Here is a 16,809-nt window from a genome sequence, read left to right as displayed (position 1 = left end):
CCTGGGCAGCCAACAATCCGTCACATCCCTTGAGTTGGGACCACGAACTGAATTTGTTATGTAGAACTAGGAAATGTTGCTTTTAGTTCTAATTTACACCACAAAAAATTTGGAGTTGGATGCTCTAAATACGACCACAGTATGGTAAAATTCACGAAAATTTAGGGACTCAATTCAATTACTAGAATAACCCAGAAGAATTATGTAGAAGAGATCGAGTTTATACTAGCAAATGTAATTTCCACACAGAACGCCAATTATGTGGGCGTGGGATCAACATTTTTGGTTTGAATTGTTAGGGGCTTTCAATACTTTAAACCATCCAAAAATTGGCGTATGCCACAACGTGCAACGAGCACACGGTTTTCTTTAGTAAAAGGCGAAAGAATAGTTCGCTTTGTGCTCACTGCGTTCCACGTGAAGTTAAAGAGAATGAGTAGCTGATTAAATATCACCAGTAAACTGTGTGCTTTGTTTCTTGTAAGCAATATGGGACTATGTTATACTAAGAAGAGCCCTGCGCCCTTGCTTTCAGTTTTCATTCAAGCCACAAAAGAAACATCAATAGTTGGAAAGTTCAAATGCCATTTTGCACACCTTAAATCAGTGTAGTCAAGGCGCAAGGAAGCGCGTGGAGAGGCATTTTTTTGTGCCTCGCCTCAGCCCAGGCGCGGATACTAACATGAGGCGTGCGTTTTTCACGCTTTTGTGTGCTTTTAGTTGAGGCGCAAGGCGCTGTTAACTTTTATAGTTTTTTCATTTTTTTTACAATTTTTGCTATTTGTGACACATTTACACTCAATCCAATTGTTGTATAGTACAAGAATTTTTACAAATTTAGTAAGTTTTATTTTGGAGTACACTCTAAACTTAATTTTGACTAGTTTTTGTTTAGTTGTATGGATTGAGAGAAAACACAAAGATGAACTAAATGAAGTTTTATGGGATTCTAAAATTTGAATCACATATTCTACTAGCCATTTGGCCCGGCCTATGGCCGGACTTGCTACATAAATAGCTAATGACTCAAAAGCCTAAAGTCCACTTGAATAAATAATATATGTATATTGATAGCTAATGATTAATTGCATACTTTGTTTGAAGAGTTTATGTTTTTCTATTTTTTTTAAAGAGATAAGCAACAGTCTCATCAGGATTAATAATTGACAAAACCATTACACTGTTCAACACGGTATTCTATGATTACTATTTACAATAATCATGGATCAAAATAAAATATTACCAACCACTATACAATGATACCTATGAGAGTAATAGTCCCTTCATCAATATTAACCAAGGCTTGTAGTAGTAAGCTGCAAAACCTAGTTGGCTCTATACGTAAACATACCCACCATGAGTAGTATATAGCATAATCAGTTTACAAAGGCCTAATATATAACACATAACACACAAAATGCAATTTTGTAGGTATAAAACTCATCATTTACAACAACAAAAAAAAATAAAAAATAAAAAATAAAAAATAAATAAAAAATAAAAAAAAAAAATAACTGGACGGTTTGTGTATATATAAAACTCATCCTTGAAGGTCATTGGTTATAGTATTTCCCCTGACTTGTAGGGCAAAAATCTTGGGCCTTACCCAAACAGGAGTGAGTGCCTACCTAGGTTCTAGGCTTCCAACACTCAATGAAACGAAAAAGTAAAAGAAATAGAGTAAAAAACTACTAACCTTGCTGCAGTCTATTTTACCATTGCCCACAACACCATACTTCCTCACATCAGAAACTTTGGTATAGGGTCTAGCTCTTACAGCCAATGCAAAGTGAAAGGCCAAACAAACCCATAAGAGAAGAGTTAAGCTTGACCTAAAATCAAAGGCAAAAAATGATGTCGTACACGTAATATGAAGAGAGATAACAAATGCCTTAGAGCAATCTGTGACATATACCATCCTTACTTTCAATTTTCTTTTACAGATAATTTTCTTGTTAGAGCGCTACACAAAACCTTGTAAAACACCCTCTCTAAGGGAGTAGCAGCTTTGATGAACCTAAGGTTAAGGTATCAAAAGAATTTGTTCCTTATCTTGCAAACAATATGAGTCGGCCATGCCTATGTCCAGGCCAGGCAGTTGAAAATAATATAGTTTAAAGTGGACAAACATAAATAATTGAACTGGTTTCCTTACAGTCCATGATTCTACCTTTAGAATGTTTACCCAGTTATGGCAATCAGTTACGGAGAAACCAGAAATTATAATACAAATCCAATGTTTCTTGATCGAGGGAACAAATCCTTATACCTGCGATTCACGGTGGATGGATCCACATTTTCAATGAGACTACGACCAATTCAACAACGAAAAGGCTTAAAGATATGCAGGAAAATAAGAACTAATTAAGAAGACGCAAGAAAGCTGTTTTAGCATTTTGTGCTACCTCCGCTTCTAGTATCGCTTCCAACATGATATCGATCCTTTTGCATCATCTATCATTACATAAAGCCATGAAACCTTGTAACATATTGAAACTAAGAAATGTAAAGAAGCAAAAGCATCAAATCAACAAACATGTAATATCCAAGTTTAAAATTTAAAGAAGTAAAACTTGAACCGACGGTCGGAGGGGTCATGGATGCAAGAGAGTCGACTCAATGCACACAGAAGAAGATGACGGATATGTCATATATTTTATGGATATGCATACTTAACTTAATAATAGTTAGTAATAGCCTAATAAGTAAAACATTTCATACACACAATATTTAAAAAAAAAAAAAAAAAAAAAACTTACAGTGTCCCAATATCCAAGAGTCGCTGAAAAGGATCAAAAGCAAGAATTGATGCAGTGGATGGGATACCATAGTGAATTTCAACACGTGGATTTAAATCCTTTAATGTCACATTTTGCTGTAGAGAAAAGGTTGTTTTTATTTTGAATGTCGAATTAAGAACTTAACCCGCAATTTGATATCAAGTAGGTAGTAACATGACAAAAGCAATTTATATTTCTAAATATCAAAACATCTATGAGCTCATTGTCAAGGGACACGTTAGACCAAATTCCAAATTAAATCCTTAAAAGGTGAATAGAAGCGATTTTTATGTCCACTTTGCACTTGAGAGAAAAATATCATAGTTAACAATTAAGAATTTAAGATAATATTGTGAACCGCTTAGAACTTAGGGGTTACCTTGACTTCCTTCAGCCACGGGCTCTTTAAGTCCGGACTACTAATGATGGTTGCCACAATAAGAGCACCATGGACAAAGGGTTCTTTGTACATAGGTCCGGCAAGCTGTTGCAATTGACTCTTCACAAAGAACCGCTTGTTTTTCATCTTCACAAAGGACAACGCAAAATAAAAGGAGCTCATTGTTAGAAAGCATGACAAAAAATCTCCTCCCCGGTAATAATCAAAATGAGATGAAGCAGCCTATCATTATCCAAACTTCAGACTTGAGACATCAACATATCATTTTAGTTTTGGAAGCCAACAAAAGAGTGACTAAAAATTACATTACTTTCGGTGTAGGTCTATGCTATTCCGGTTGGTTCAGTACATCACTTATATATATTATTTAAGTATTCATTCATGTCCTGCAACATGGAGGGAGAGTATGGCCACATACATGCTTCTTACGCTTTCTGGTCAAATTCAATTGCGAAACACCCTCTCCAACTACCAATAGGTCTAGCATCGCATGAGGCAAGTCGGGTAAGGGAAAGACATTCCAAGTCTTGGATCGCAATGTTATATGTGTGTTAATGGGTAAAAACAGAAGTCTTAGAGTCTTTCACAAGATCTCGTTTGTTGTTGGCCTGAAAAGGAAATAAGTAGCTAGCTCTTTGGGTGAAACCCCAAAAGCGAGTGTTTTCGATGGTCCTATGTAAGGTGCCGACAAACAAAATTGATAAAAGTGCTCAAGACTGTTAGTCTATGGTTAGAAAAAAAGAGAGTCATCCATATGAGAGTGTGAGATAAGTTAGAACAGCGTACTCATGTTAGTAGCTATACTATTGTTTTCTTGTTTAATTATTCATTTGATATATTTTAAGTTACTTTTAACATGACCTTTTCGCATGGTTACATTGTTCCTCGGGTTTGAATGGATGGAAAAGAAAGTTGAGTGCACATTTTCATCGAGGAACGCGTCTTTGTCTGATTAGATCTGATTGGAAGAGTTCGAGGTTTGGATTCTGGCGGAGAGCTACTTCAATAGTTTGAGCGACGAAGACAAAATTGATAAAACTTATGGCGCTCTTGAATTGTTATGTCGAGTAGGCCTAAGCCCGATAAATCCGTGTCCCATCTGCAGAAAATGAAAGAAAATGGTTTTGCTTCAACTCCTCTCTGCTATAATGACCTCATGTGTCTCTACAAAAACTCTTGGTGAGTATAAAAAGGTCCCCGGCTATTAAATGAAATGAAGGAAAATGGTGTCGCCCCCGGACAACTTCGATTCTGAGAATATGCATAAATTCTTATGGGGCAAGATCTAATATTGATGAAATGGAGAAAGTTCTTGTAGAAATGGAGAGTCAATCTCATATCTCAATGAATTTGGAGCACATATGCTCTGATGGCCAATTTCTATATTAAAATTTGGTCTCACCGACAAAGCGATTGCCACCACCGAAGAAATCGAGAGGAGAACTTTGTTTAAAAGAGATGGGCTTGCATACAACTACCTCATCTCATGCGGTGATATCTAATACAAAGCTTGACATCGATGAATCGAAGTCCGATCAGCGTACTCATGTCTCTTGTCATCACCTAAAGTCACTGAATTATTTACTTCACTTTCTCTCTCTTACTAACATCTGCAAGTAATGACCAAACCAATTTAGTAAAAAAAGTGAAAGTAGATCTAATTATCAGATTCTCATAGCCACCATTTCAATGTTTTGTCATTTCTTTATCACAGTGTCCACCGATCTAAAGTAGAAAATTTTGAAACCCCATCCAGTGATACACAGGAACATGGCTAGCTTCTACTTCAATATTTGGTCCTCTCTCCTCTTTTCAAATGTTCAAATTCAGAATTTGTTCCAAAGTCTAAACACGCTTAACAACTTGAAATGCTACCTCCAGGTCTGAATTGGATGAACCCAAAGTTTTCTAGTCTTTTTGCTGTGTCCTCTGAGAAAGCTTTCACCCAAAAAGACATGGTTTCCCTTGCCAACTGCAAGAAAGATAGGGGTTCTGATCAGTTATAGTATTGAGAAGTCAAGGGTAAAGCTACAGTAGGTCATCTGTTAAATGGTTGAGTAAATAGTTACAAATAATGTAAGACCAATTATATGGCATTACTCGTCAATAACAGCGGAGAGCACCTTAAAATTTACCAGGAAATTGGCCTGAATAGTGTCAAGTGGCAATCAAGTTCAGAGCCACCTAAAGATCAGTCTCTCACATGGTATAAGGTGAGTGCAGTATTATGATGTTAAGGCCATTGAACAATAAGGCAATAATGCAGTGTATAACACAATGAGGGACTCTACCACGTGTATATGGAATAGTAAAGAAATTGATGATGTAGTAATCCTCTCTAGCCTGTTTAAGAAATTGATTATTTGGTTCTTTAAGAAAACAAACCTGGTTGATATTGCAGGCCATTGTGGATCCCCCATCTGGAGATGAACCGATTGGTCTGGACATGATAGACATGGGAAAAGGCCTAGCTTGGCTGAACGGTCAAGAGATAGGAAGATATTGGCCTAGAAGAAGCTCTATTCATGAGGAGTGCCCTGCGAATGCGATTCTGAGGAGGAAAATTTAGCCCAAACAAATGCAGCACTGGTTGGGGAGAACCAACTCAAAGATGGTAACACCACTAACAATATGTCATGATAAGAGGCTTGTGGGATTGACGTGAGGGGGTGGAAATGGCTAAACTCTTAGTTCTTTTTCTATATTAGCATGACGTAAAAAATAATGGAAAACTAATAAAGAAATGTGATAACCCGAAAAAATAGTAGAATCCTAATTATTAATGCTACAAGAACACTAATACGTAATCCTACCGTTCTTACGTTTAAATTAATTTCTCTTACTCTCAAAACATCATCATGCAATATAATGAGTAAGGAATTCGTTCCACTCTTAAACCTTCAAGACTTAAATAGAATTCAATTTATCAAACACAAGGAACAATGGTGAGAGTGATGTGTTATATGAAATATCTATTCTATGATTATACTATGGATTCAATTTATACTAACAAGATATAATAATTAAACTACAGAAATACTAACTAGACTCTATGATAAGGAATTAGGGGGATTGAATCCGCCTTTAACTCTACTTAATCTACTAACAAAGAACTGCCGTACTCAAATTGAAATGTTATCGCATAACAATTGGTAAATCTAATCCCTAACTATTCATGGCAATCTCTACCAAGTAATAACTAGCATGTGAAGTATTAAACCCATTCTCATGGTGAACTAATTACTTCTAGAATTGAATAGATTATGAGGATGAATTCTCGCTAACAAAATCAAGTCTTCATCAAGGCTTCCTCAACCCCTCTAATGGAGGGTTAGCCTAGAAGTCATTAAACTATCATTTCTCATGAAATCTAAACAAGACATAATATAAAGATTTGAACTTTACTTGTTTAAACTCAATTGAAACTACTCATGCAATAATTGAATTAAACTAATAATGACAAGTAATTGAATCTAAGGATTTAAGCTAATAAGTAAAGAAATTGAACAAGATTATCAAGAACACTAATTTATTTATCTAATGAAATCAATAACAATAATTTAATACTGAATTTAAGGCAAGAATAAAAACTAATTAATTAATCTAAAACTAGATCTAGAACTAAGGTTTAATGGCTACTTTTCTTATTCTAACCTAATTTATTTTCTAACCTAACTATCTACCATTAACAAAGAGCTAAGCTTTTGTTTTTATACATCTAGATCCAAAATTCGTGCATGGGCTTGGAGCCATGGTTTGGGCCAGAGAATCAGGCCCAAAACCCAATTCTTTCAAATTCAAAAGGCCTCTTCAGCTGCAGTTGGCTTCCACAGACTTTTCGTCCACTTCTCCTCCTCTGATTGGGTCAAGGCTTAGACCATTGCAAAGCTCTTTCTGAGCCGGTCGTTTTGACATAAGGTAGGTCCAATTCCGAGGTCTGAGTCCAAAGATATGTCATTCGGAAGTTCTGGCGGCTTTTGCTCCTTTATCTCGCTAATGTGGCACATTTACGCATAATGGACTTTGAAGCTTTGAAATGCATAAAAACACGTAATCGATATTAACTCTTACTTATTATTCACATAATTGGTCTAACAAGTATGATTATTAAGGGGTTAAAACTACAGTTTTGGGCTCTTATCAAACCACCCAAACAAACATTTTGCTTGTCCTCAAGCAAAGATGAGAAATTAGAATAAGTGACCAAAATGGAGTTCTAACTACTCTCGTTTATTTGAGTGCGATTGTATTGACCATATGCAACAAGGCCTTAAACCACTAGGAATTCCCTAGTGGGCCGAGTTATAGCCTCGTGAGAGTTTTCCGAGTGAAGGTACTCACAAACTTCATCTATCTAAACGACTAAGAAATAAAACTATTGTTTTCTCATTCATGTCTCAACTATCTATACGTCTCACTAGCAAATACATAAGAATAACCCGGTCGGAACCCTAAGCTAATATATGCATAATAATCAATCATCTAAAATAAACATATAACAATGAGTAATACTATGAAATGTAATAGCGGTCCCGAAACTTCGAATAAGCGTCCTTAAGTAGGTCCTCACATAAATGTCAAGACAAAACCACTCTGATTTTTCCACTCAAGTTTAAGCTACTCCGATTAATGCGGTGGGCACACTTTACCTTACAATCTCAATGACAACAAGGAAGCCGGGTCGATCAAACACATCGCCACTTACTATCCATTTAACCTATTCCTAATTGAAAGCTAGAGGTCTTTATTAGGTGTTGGGGGATTAGGAGATGGTTTAAGAAGGAAGGAAATGGATATTCAAAAGGACAAGTCTGAGATAATAGAGTCTTCATATTATGTAACTTAGAGAACCTTGTTATTTACTTTTGCTTCTACACTTTGTTTCCATCCTTAGCCATTTTTTTTTTTCTTTTTCTTTGGCTTTTGACTCCTTTTATTCTATTTTTTTTTTGGAGTTTTTATTTTTTTTTTTTTTCTTTTCTTTGGATGGAAATTTCTTTTCTTTATTTTACGAAGCAATTAACTAACTTTTGTTTACCACGAGGTTTTCTCTTCTTCTTTCTTCACTCATTCTATTCTCGGACTTATTCTAGATTGGGTAGGTTGATTTATTATTATTTTTTTTATTTTGTTTTGTTTTGTAGCGAGGGGTAAAAGGAATTGTGGTTTATGGAAGGCTAAAAAGAAAGGCTCGAGAGGGCGACTAGCGGACAATAATTCATAGGTTTGAATTTCGGCTATATCGATCCAAAGAGGGCCTAAATTCTCGCTTAGGATATGGTTTAGTGATCAAGCAAGTGGGCGTGTGATTTCTCTATCCGGATTTTACTTCTCCCCTTGTGTCATTTCTCAAATGTTTCACTCATATAAGGCTTTTAGGCTATATTCTCCACAGGATTTGTAGAATAAGTACTCTAGCCTAGATTTTAAACTTTCTTGCCAAACAATCATAGATACTCATGTAATATATTTATAGATAGATGCAAAGATTATTACCTACATATTAACCTAAGTTCCTAACTATTATTACGATGCAAAAAGCTACGTGAGACTTCTAGATTGTTAAGAGCATAGAAAGAAAACAATACCAATATTCCTAAGTGTATAGCATACTTTTTATTTTTATTTTTGAGTTTTGAAATTTTAACTAGAAAACAAGTGCATATTATACCTATCTATATCCTAACAGGATGTCTTAATTACGCGTGTTTCTATGCCCCAAACAAGATGCATGCTTTGTCCTCAAAGCATTTAAAAAAAGAGGGTAGGAAAAATACCATTGAAACGCGTGAAATTCGGGAACATCGCAAAACAAAGTTAAAACATACAAATATAGTAATAAAAATCTACCGACGCCTTGACTCTATAAGAGTTCCACCCATTATGGGGTTAACAATTAAATTGCTTGGGACATAGCGGACACTAACTTAACTAAAACTTACACGCAGCATCTACTCGTCATCCTCCTCTTCTATAAAGAAGTGAGGTTTCTGAGCGTTCAGCCATGCCATGATAATTTGCCAAGCTTGCCGCCATTTATCATCTACGGATGCTAACCTGTTAAGCGCCACTTGGTGGATGGGGTGTAAGGTGCAACGATGAGGTTGTATCCTCCACCCTTGCCAAGTCATTGCGGAAAGATCGAATAATAGAATTGGTGGGTCTCACAATGTCGACTCAACCCGGTCAGGAAGCGGGCACAAAAATAGGGAAGAAACATAGTATAATCACGACAAACTAATATAGGCATAAGAAGATACTTATGCCTCATGCTATCGGGCTCGTGCTAAACTAGACATCAAGGTTCTCGGGAAGGTCATGGCACACGTCCTGTGGCTAAAAGCAAGGAAGGCGCAAGTGGCATCATTCACGAGAAAAAAAAAAAAAACGACATTCCCCTAAAATGTTTAGCATGATCCAAAACATAACAGTTCCAATGTTCATGGGACGGGCTACCAAGGGCTTACGTTATATTCCCCTTGGTCCTCGATACGGAAAATGCCCCCCATAAGCCTCATGCAAAAGTCATAAGTGTAGATATGCATATTATCTACCCAATAGCATCATGGGTAATGTATTTCAGCGGGCATGGCAAGTCCAAGAACAAATGCTAGCAAGAACCAAAGCGGTTCCCGCCTACGTGTGTGATCACCTCATGAAACCAAGCACCATAAGTAGTGCTTTTGAAACAAATCTTGAAAGACTGTTCGGTATCAATGTAGGAGATGTCATCTCAAAATTACGCTCTGGAATAGCTATGAATGATCTGGAAACTAGTAGAAAGCTGGAATTTTTCTGGTCCAAGGAAGTCGAGTCGAGCGCTCGATAGGGTCTTGGTAGCTCTGAAGTTTTAGAATTTTAAGTGTTTCTTGGTCGAATTCGGCTTCAAGCGTAGCGCTTCTGGAATCGATAGATGAGGCGAGAGGGTCGGCTCGGCTTAGGCGTAAAGGGCGCTGAAGTTTTTAGAATTCCGGTGTTTGGCGCAGCCAGCGCTTCGGCTTAAGCGTAGTATTCTAGGTCGATGGAGATGGCGGGCGGCTTCGGCGCTTCGGTGGGCGCTCTGGAGTCCGATGAGATGAAGATGAGGGATGCGTCGACTCGACTAAATTTTCAAAAAAATGTTTTTTTGCTTTTTCACGAAAGCTGAAACCGGAGTTTAGATGAAAAAAAAGTAAAACTTGGAGTGCATGGTGCGGGATGATGGTGGAATGTATTGTGGTTTGTTAGTGTAGAAAGAAGGGAGTTTAAATAGGTTTTGAATTGTTAAAACGAATCGGTAGGTTGCAAAAAAGCTTTAAGGCAATTTCGGAAACAATAAAATTTCGAACCGAAAACGGAAACAACTCATATTCTTGATTCTATAACAACCCTAATATCTTTCATATTGGATTTAGACTAGTAACTTCTAAACTCTCTTAGATTTCATCCTACCACCACATCTAATCATAGGTATGCCAATTCACGACAATATTCTCAACCTTCACTCCAAAACAAACTCTAAAATGGAGGATCTTCTACAAATCATGATATAATAAATAATACCACCCCCAAACAATTGGGAAGGTGGGATTAACAATAAAATCCATGCACAATTTGAAAAGAACCACATTATATTAAAATTGAAATTCAAACAACATTTAACTACCAAATTCAAAGTTAACTACGAATTTAACAACGTAACATCCTATCTACTAAAAATAATAAAAACAACATCAAAACAACAAACAAGAAGAAATCTAGCTACTCTTCAAGGGAGCGAGGTGGGGGTAAGAATAAGAATTTGAGTGATCAAGCATGGAAAAACCAAACACCCCCTGAACAAATTTTTGAAAACAGGTTTGTAAAATTTGTTTTAAAACTATGGGTCTTTTAAAGTCGATTCGAGACTTAATGTGGGGTCATTTTACGTCAGATTCCCTAGATCTGTGCACACCCCAAACAAGCATGGCTGGGGTGGCACAAAGTGGATGATGCGTGGTCAACTATAAACAAATAGTCGGAAGAGTTGGGGGTCTAGCCATAAAAACATGATACTAAATGCACCCCCAAACGAGAATAATGTTGTATAATTGGAGCAAACATGTAGCGAAGGAATGAAAACTTATGCATCCTATCAAAGAACATATGCAAACCATCATGTTGTAATTGTTTTAAATAGTTGGAATGACCAAAAAGATGAATTAAGCGATACTTTAGGTGAGAAGGGAATGAAGTGTGGATCATGATGTCTTTCATGAAGCTCGGATAAGGAAAAATAAGACAAACTAGGTTTCTCACTACACTCGGTGAGGAGCTTGTCTCTCAATTATCAGGAATGGTGTACTCATGGGATTGTGTGCTAGGCAAACACTCTTCATTGTGAGGGTTGAAAAAATTATAGATGGTCTCTGAGGCAATTGGCTCAAGGGCAAAATCGAGGTTCCTTTTAAATGGTGGGTGAATGGATGGCTTAGTTGTGGTAGATGGTTGGATTATAGGAGGTGGTAACTTCGAGGTGGATGGTGGTTGGTTGGTGGTTCATTGGGTGGTGGATCCTCACATGCTCTTAAGAACTCTACATCTGGCTTAGGTGAATCCACAAGGTTATGGTTTGTGGCTTTATCTTTAAGATTTTTCTCTATTTCTTCCATTGTTATTTCCTCAGGTGCCAAACTGAATTGAGATTCACATTGCTCTAAAGATGTAACTTCCTCGTTTTCTTGCACATTAACTTGTTCATGCCTTAGATTTGAATTGTTAATCTCCATGTCCTCACCCTTTTCCTCTAAAACACTACAAGTATCCTCAATGGCCTCATTCGAATGTGTCGAGACATCATCCAGCCGAGTGCGGTTTGCAAACTCAAAGGCCTGGACATGCTCAACAGGAGGGTCCATATTACTGGGAATGCCAATAGTTATCAAATTCTTCCTTCGTCACATCTTTATAAATATCTTCTAAAAGTGTAATCATTATATTCATCATCGGGTGGATCGGTGGGAAGTTCCTCGAGGAGACATCGCTCAATTTGAGTGGTCATCCGGAAACTAGTCCTAAAGAGTCGTCTACAAGAATTTCCTCATCCAGGTGGGGTGTGGAGTTAATATCATGGTTAATGGGAGGGTCTTTGGAAGGTAATGGTTCATGAAATGTAGGGTAGGTGTGAACTAGGTTGACTGGCTTAGTTATGGGAATAGTGTTGATTTCTGGGATGGTAGAAATGTCTGGCGCAGGTGAACCTAGTATCTTTAGGTTTTAGGTTTATTTCTGAATTATTAATTTGTTTTGGGCCATCATTTCATCGAATGTTGTTAGGCTGAGGTGAAGCTTGGTGGTGTGGGTCTGGTTGGTATGGTGTTTGATAACGGTTGATGTCGTCTTGTGATGGGTTAGGTTGAATTTTGAATGGTTTGGTTGATTGTTATTGGTGGAATTACATGAATAGTTTGGATGACTAGGAAACTTTTGATTGTATGAGTCACTATAAAAATTTGAAAATTGAGGCTCATAATTATTATTATATCCTATAGTAGGCTCAGACTCTTGATATGATGGGCATTGAGAAGCCCAATGGTCAGGACTACCACAACATGAACATGGTGAAGGGTTCCCATAATAATTACAAGATTGCTCTTGATATGATGGGAATTGAGAAGTCCAATGATCAGGACTACCACAACATGAACATGGTGAAGGGTTCCCATAATAATTACAAGATTGCTCTTGATATGATGGGCATTGAGAAGCCCAATGGTCAGGACTACCACAGTATGAACATGGTGAAGGGTTTGCATAATTATCATATGATTGTTGGTCTACATATTGATATGCCATATTGGTTTTTCAAATATATTATAGGGCAATTAATATGCAACCACAATTCTAAGCATACATTTCTAGATAGGCGTGTGGTATTTCGTTTTAAGAAAACAAGCCTGATTATACTAGAATTAAAACTCCTCTGACAGAAGAAACAAGGAGTGAAAGAAGGAGTACCTGAATGCCTCCCTTGCTTCGCTTACGAATAGCGTCTTGTATACGCGATTTCAGTGTATTTAACAAGTTAGAAACACTAAATAACTTTAAGGAATAAAAATATGCATTTACCTATGAAAATTGGGCTGTTGGATGAATTTTCCCTTGTAGGGCGCGGGTTGCAAGGGCTCAAGGTAAGTTGAAATTACATTGAATAAAGGCATGGTCGCGCTCAACATGGGGGCGCGCTCCAGGGTTTTCAAGTTTTAGGCCTTTTATCGTACTCCAAAAAATCTGAAATTTTTACAGTAATTTGCTAAGACGTCTATCAAGTAGCCTGTAAAATTTCAGATCGATCGGAGCTGTGAAAGTCCCTCTACTGCCCTTCAAAGTTTTAAAACGGGTTTTGGATACAATACAAACAACCGAATGGTTAACCCATCAAAACAAATCCAAAATTTCCAAATTTTACTGGAGACTCCTGACAGATTCTAGTTGTTCCTGTAAAAATTTAGAGCAATTGGATGTCTACAACCTCTCTTTATTGGATGGTGTTCCAGATATTAAGTGTTTGCAACACTGCAGAAACACACTGGAAACACTCTACTATTTAGGAGGTCAAAACAAATCAAAACTCATCAAATTTTTACTACAAACTCCTGGATTAGGATATATACTCCTGTAAAAATTATAGAATTTTTAGAACTCCCTAAGTAACCTTACTTGTCTGTTTTCAAGAACATACGATTGTGAAAACTGAAATGCAGCACTGTAAAGATCGTATTTGTTTCACAAGGTAAACCAACTTTGAAAAATCTGAAAATATTCTAGTAAATCAACAACACATTAAATATTATGTATGAATATTTTCAGAATTTTCGAAAAATTTAGAAATACCTTCACCGTGGTATTTTTCTCTGTGAATCCAAGCCCCTATGCCTGAAGCATTGAAGCGGTTCGAAAATTCAAGGAATAAGAATGAAAAATTAAAAGGGTGGGTGGGTAGAGAATGGGGATTGCCCCTTAGATTCAAGCAATTGAATTCTTGTCTTGAACGAGATTAAGATGGCAATGCCATTTGATAACCCGAAAAAACAGTAGAATCCTAAATATTAATGCTACAAGAACACTAATACGTAATCCTACCGTTCTTACGTTTAAATCAATTTCTCTTACTCTCAAAACATCATCATGCAATATAATGAGTAAGGAATTCGTTCCACTCTTAAACCTTCAAGACTTAAATAGAATTCAATTTATCAAATACAAGGAACAATGGTGAGAGTGATGTGTTATATGAAATATCTATTCTATGATTATACTACGGATTCAATTTATACTAACAAGATATAATAATTAAACTACAGAAATACTAACTAGACTCTATGATAAGGAATTAGGGGGATTGAATCCGCCTTAACTCTACTTAATCTACTAACAAAGAACTGTCGCACTCCAAATTGAAATGTTATCGCATAACAATTGGTAAATCTAATCCCTAACTATTCATGACAATCTCTACCAAGTAATAACTAGCATGTGAAGTATTAAACCCATTCTCATGGTGAACTAATTACTTCTAGAATTGAATAGATTATGAGGACGAATTCTACGCTAACAAAATCAAGTCTTCATCAAGGCTTCCTCAACCCCTCTAATGGAGGGTTAGCCTAGAGTCATTAAACTATCATTTCTCATGAAATCTAAACAAGACATAATATAAAGATTTGAACTTTACTTGTTTAAACTCAATTCGAAACTACTCATGCAATAATTGAATTAAACTAATAATGACAAGTAATTGAATCTAAGGATTTAAGCTAATAAGTAAAGAAATTGAACAAGATTATCAAGAACACTAATTTATTTATCTAATGAAATCAATAACAATAATTTAATCTTGAATTTAAGGCAAGAATAAAAACTAATTAATTAATCTAAAACTAGATCTAGAACTAAGGTTTAATGGCTACTTTTCTTATTCTAACCTAATTTATTTTCTAACCTAACTATCTACCATTAACAAAGAGCTAAGCTTTTGTTTTTTATACATCCAGATCCAAAATTCGTGCATGGGCTTGGAGCCATGGTTTGGGCGCAGAATCGGGGCCCAAAACCCAATTCTTCAAATTCAAAAGGCCTCTTCAGCTGCAGTTGGCTTCCACAGACTTTTCGTCCACTTCTGCTCCTCTGATTGGGTCAAGGCTTGGACCATTGCAAAGCTCTTAAAGCGGTCGTTTTGACATAAGGTAGGCCCAATTCAGAAGGTCCGAGTCCAAAGATATGCCATTCGGAAGTTCTGGCGGCTTTTTGCTATTTTATCTCGCTAATGTGGCACATTTCGCACAGACATAATGGACTTTGAAGCCTGAAATGCATAAAACACGTAATCAGTATTAACTCTTACTTATTATTCACATAATTGGTCTAACTTGATATATGATTATTAAGGGGTTAAAACTACAGTTTTTGGGCTCTTATCAAAATCAGCGACAAATCCGACAATCATGTATTAAATTTTCATGAGGGTCCTTTTGGAACATTTTGTGGTTTTGTTATACCATCGGGTACACTTACCTTGGACGCTCATTAAATGCGACTGTTATACCACTCGAGCTTCTAGTTTGTATTGCCAAAACAATATAGTTGATTTTTTCTTGTCATAAATGCTTATATTTTCTTTTCATTTGCAATGGAAGCAACAAAGATGTATGGCCGGCAACTGATGAGTCATGGTGACTACAAGTGGAATCTCCGAAGAAGAAGAAGATAAGCAAAAGACAGAAAGAATCCCAAGATCAAGTGGTGAAACCGAAAAGAAGCGGCCGGATACGTGAACAAAAAGCAACAATCTAAGACAACCTCAAAGCACGGTCGGTGTCGTCGAGGGATTGCGAAGAAAAGACACAAAAGAAAGGCCCAAAGAAGAGGGCGACTTCATTTGAGAATTCTCAGCGGCAATACTCTGGAAACATTCCCATCGGCATATCATGGTCACCTTAACATCGTTTGAAATTCAGATTACTGCTTATCCTAAAGGGGAAGTGAAGAAAAGAACTGTTGCCACAACACACAAAGCAGAGATTAAGCGCTTCTTTTGAACTCCATCAGCTCTTCCCCTTGTCATTATTGTATCAAAAAAATTCTCAAAGACCCTTTGGAAAGTCTATACTTACTTCTTGTATGCAATCATTAGTTATTGTAAAGCACACAAATCCAAAAATATCTACAATAGAGATCCGGACTTTGAGGAAAGTACCTTAATAGGATGAGCAAACCGTTCGATCTAATTCTTCATTTCCTCGAGATACAATGATGGAACATTGTTTATCAGCTTCAATTAATGTTTCTAGTGTTTCTGGACTTGAAGATGAAGGTGGTGGAGATATCTCTTCCCTGTTCAACTCCGTTGTGTGGTTATCTTCAAATGCAGAAATCTTTTCATCTTCTTCTTCTTTTTCTTCTCTAATGGTTCTTCTTCTTCGTGAAATTTATCTTGATGCATTAATTACTTCTTTCTTGACATATTCACGGTAGATGATTACGCTTTATAGACTTTATATTTATGAAGATCAACGGCACTCCAAGACTGATTTCTTCCTCGAGTAACTACTTGAAAGTCGCATTCTTCTTCATCACTTGATCTTTGTATTTGTGGTAGCTTCTCAGAAGAAA

General features: G+C 36.6%; 1 long non-coding RNA gene and 1 other non-coding gene across 2 annotated transcripts; both read right to left on the bottom strand.

The window, feature by feature from the left end:
* Positions 1–300: 300 nt before the first annotated feature.
* LOC147475804 (U5 spliceosomal RNA) lies at positions 301–416 on the bottom strand. Its single transcript, XR_015209921.1, has one exon. It is a non-coding gene; the product is annotated as a U5 spliceosomal RNA (small nuclear RNA).
* A 4,396-nt stretch (positions 417–4,812) lies between these two features.
* On the bottom strand, positions 4,813–16,590 carry LOC147475803 (uncharacterized). Its single transcript, XR_015208631.1, has 3 exons — positions 16,394–16,590; positions 5,566–5,717; positions 4,813–5,152 (listed from the first exon to the last, which is right to left on the bottom strand). It is a non-coding gene; the product is annotated as an uncharacterized LOC147475803 (long non-coding RNA).
* Between the last annotated feature and the right edge of the window lie 219 nt (positions 16,591–16,809).

The sequence above is a fragment of the Coptis chinensis genome, chromosome 9 (genome assembly GCF_015680905.1).
Source record: "Coptis chinensis isolate HL-2020 chromosome 9, ASM1568090v1, whole genome shotgun sequence".
In the NCBI taxonomy this organism is placed as follows: Eukaryota; Viridiplantae; Streptophyta; class Magnoliopsida; order Ranunculales; family Ranunculaceae; genus Coptis; species Coptis chinensis.
Note: the sequence above shows the minus strand (reverse complement) of the source record. Positions and strands in the feature narration are given on the sequence as shown.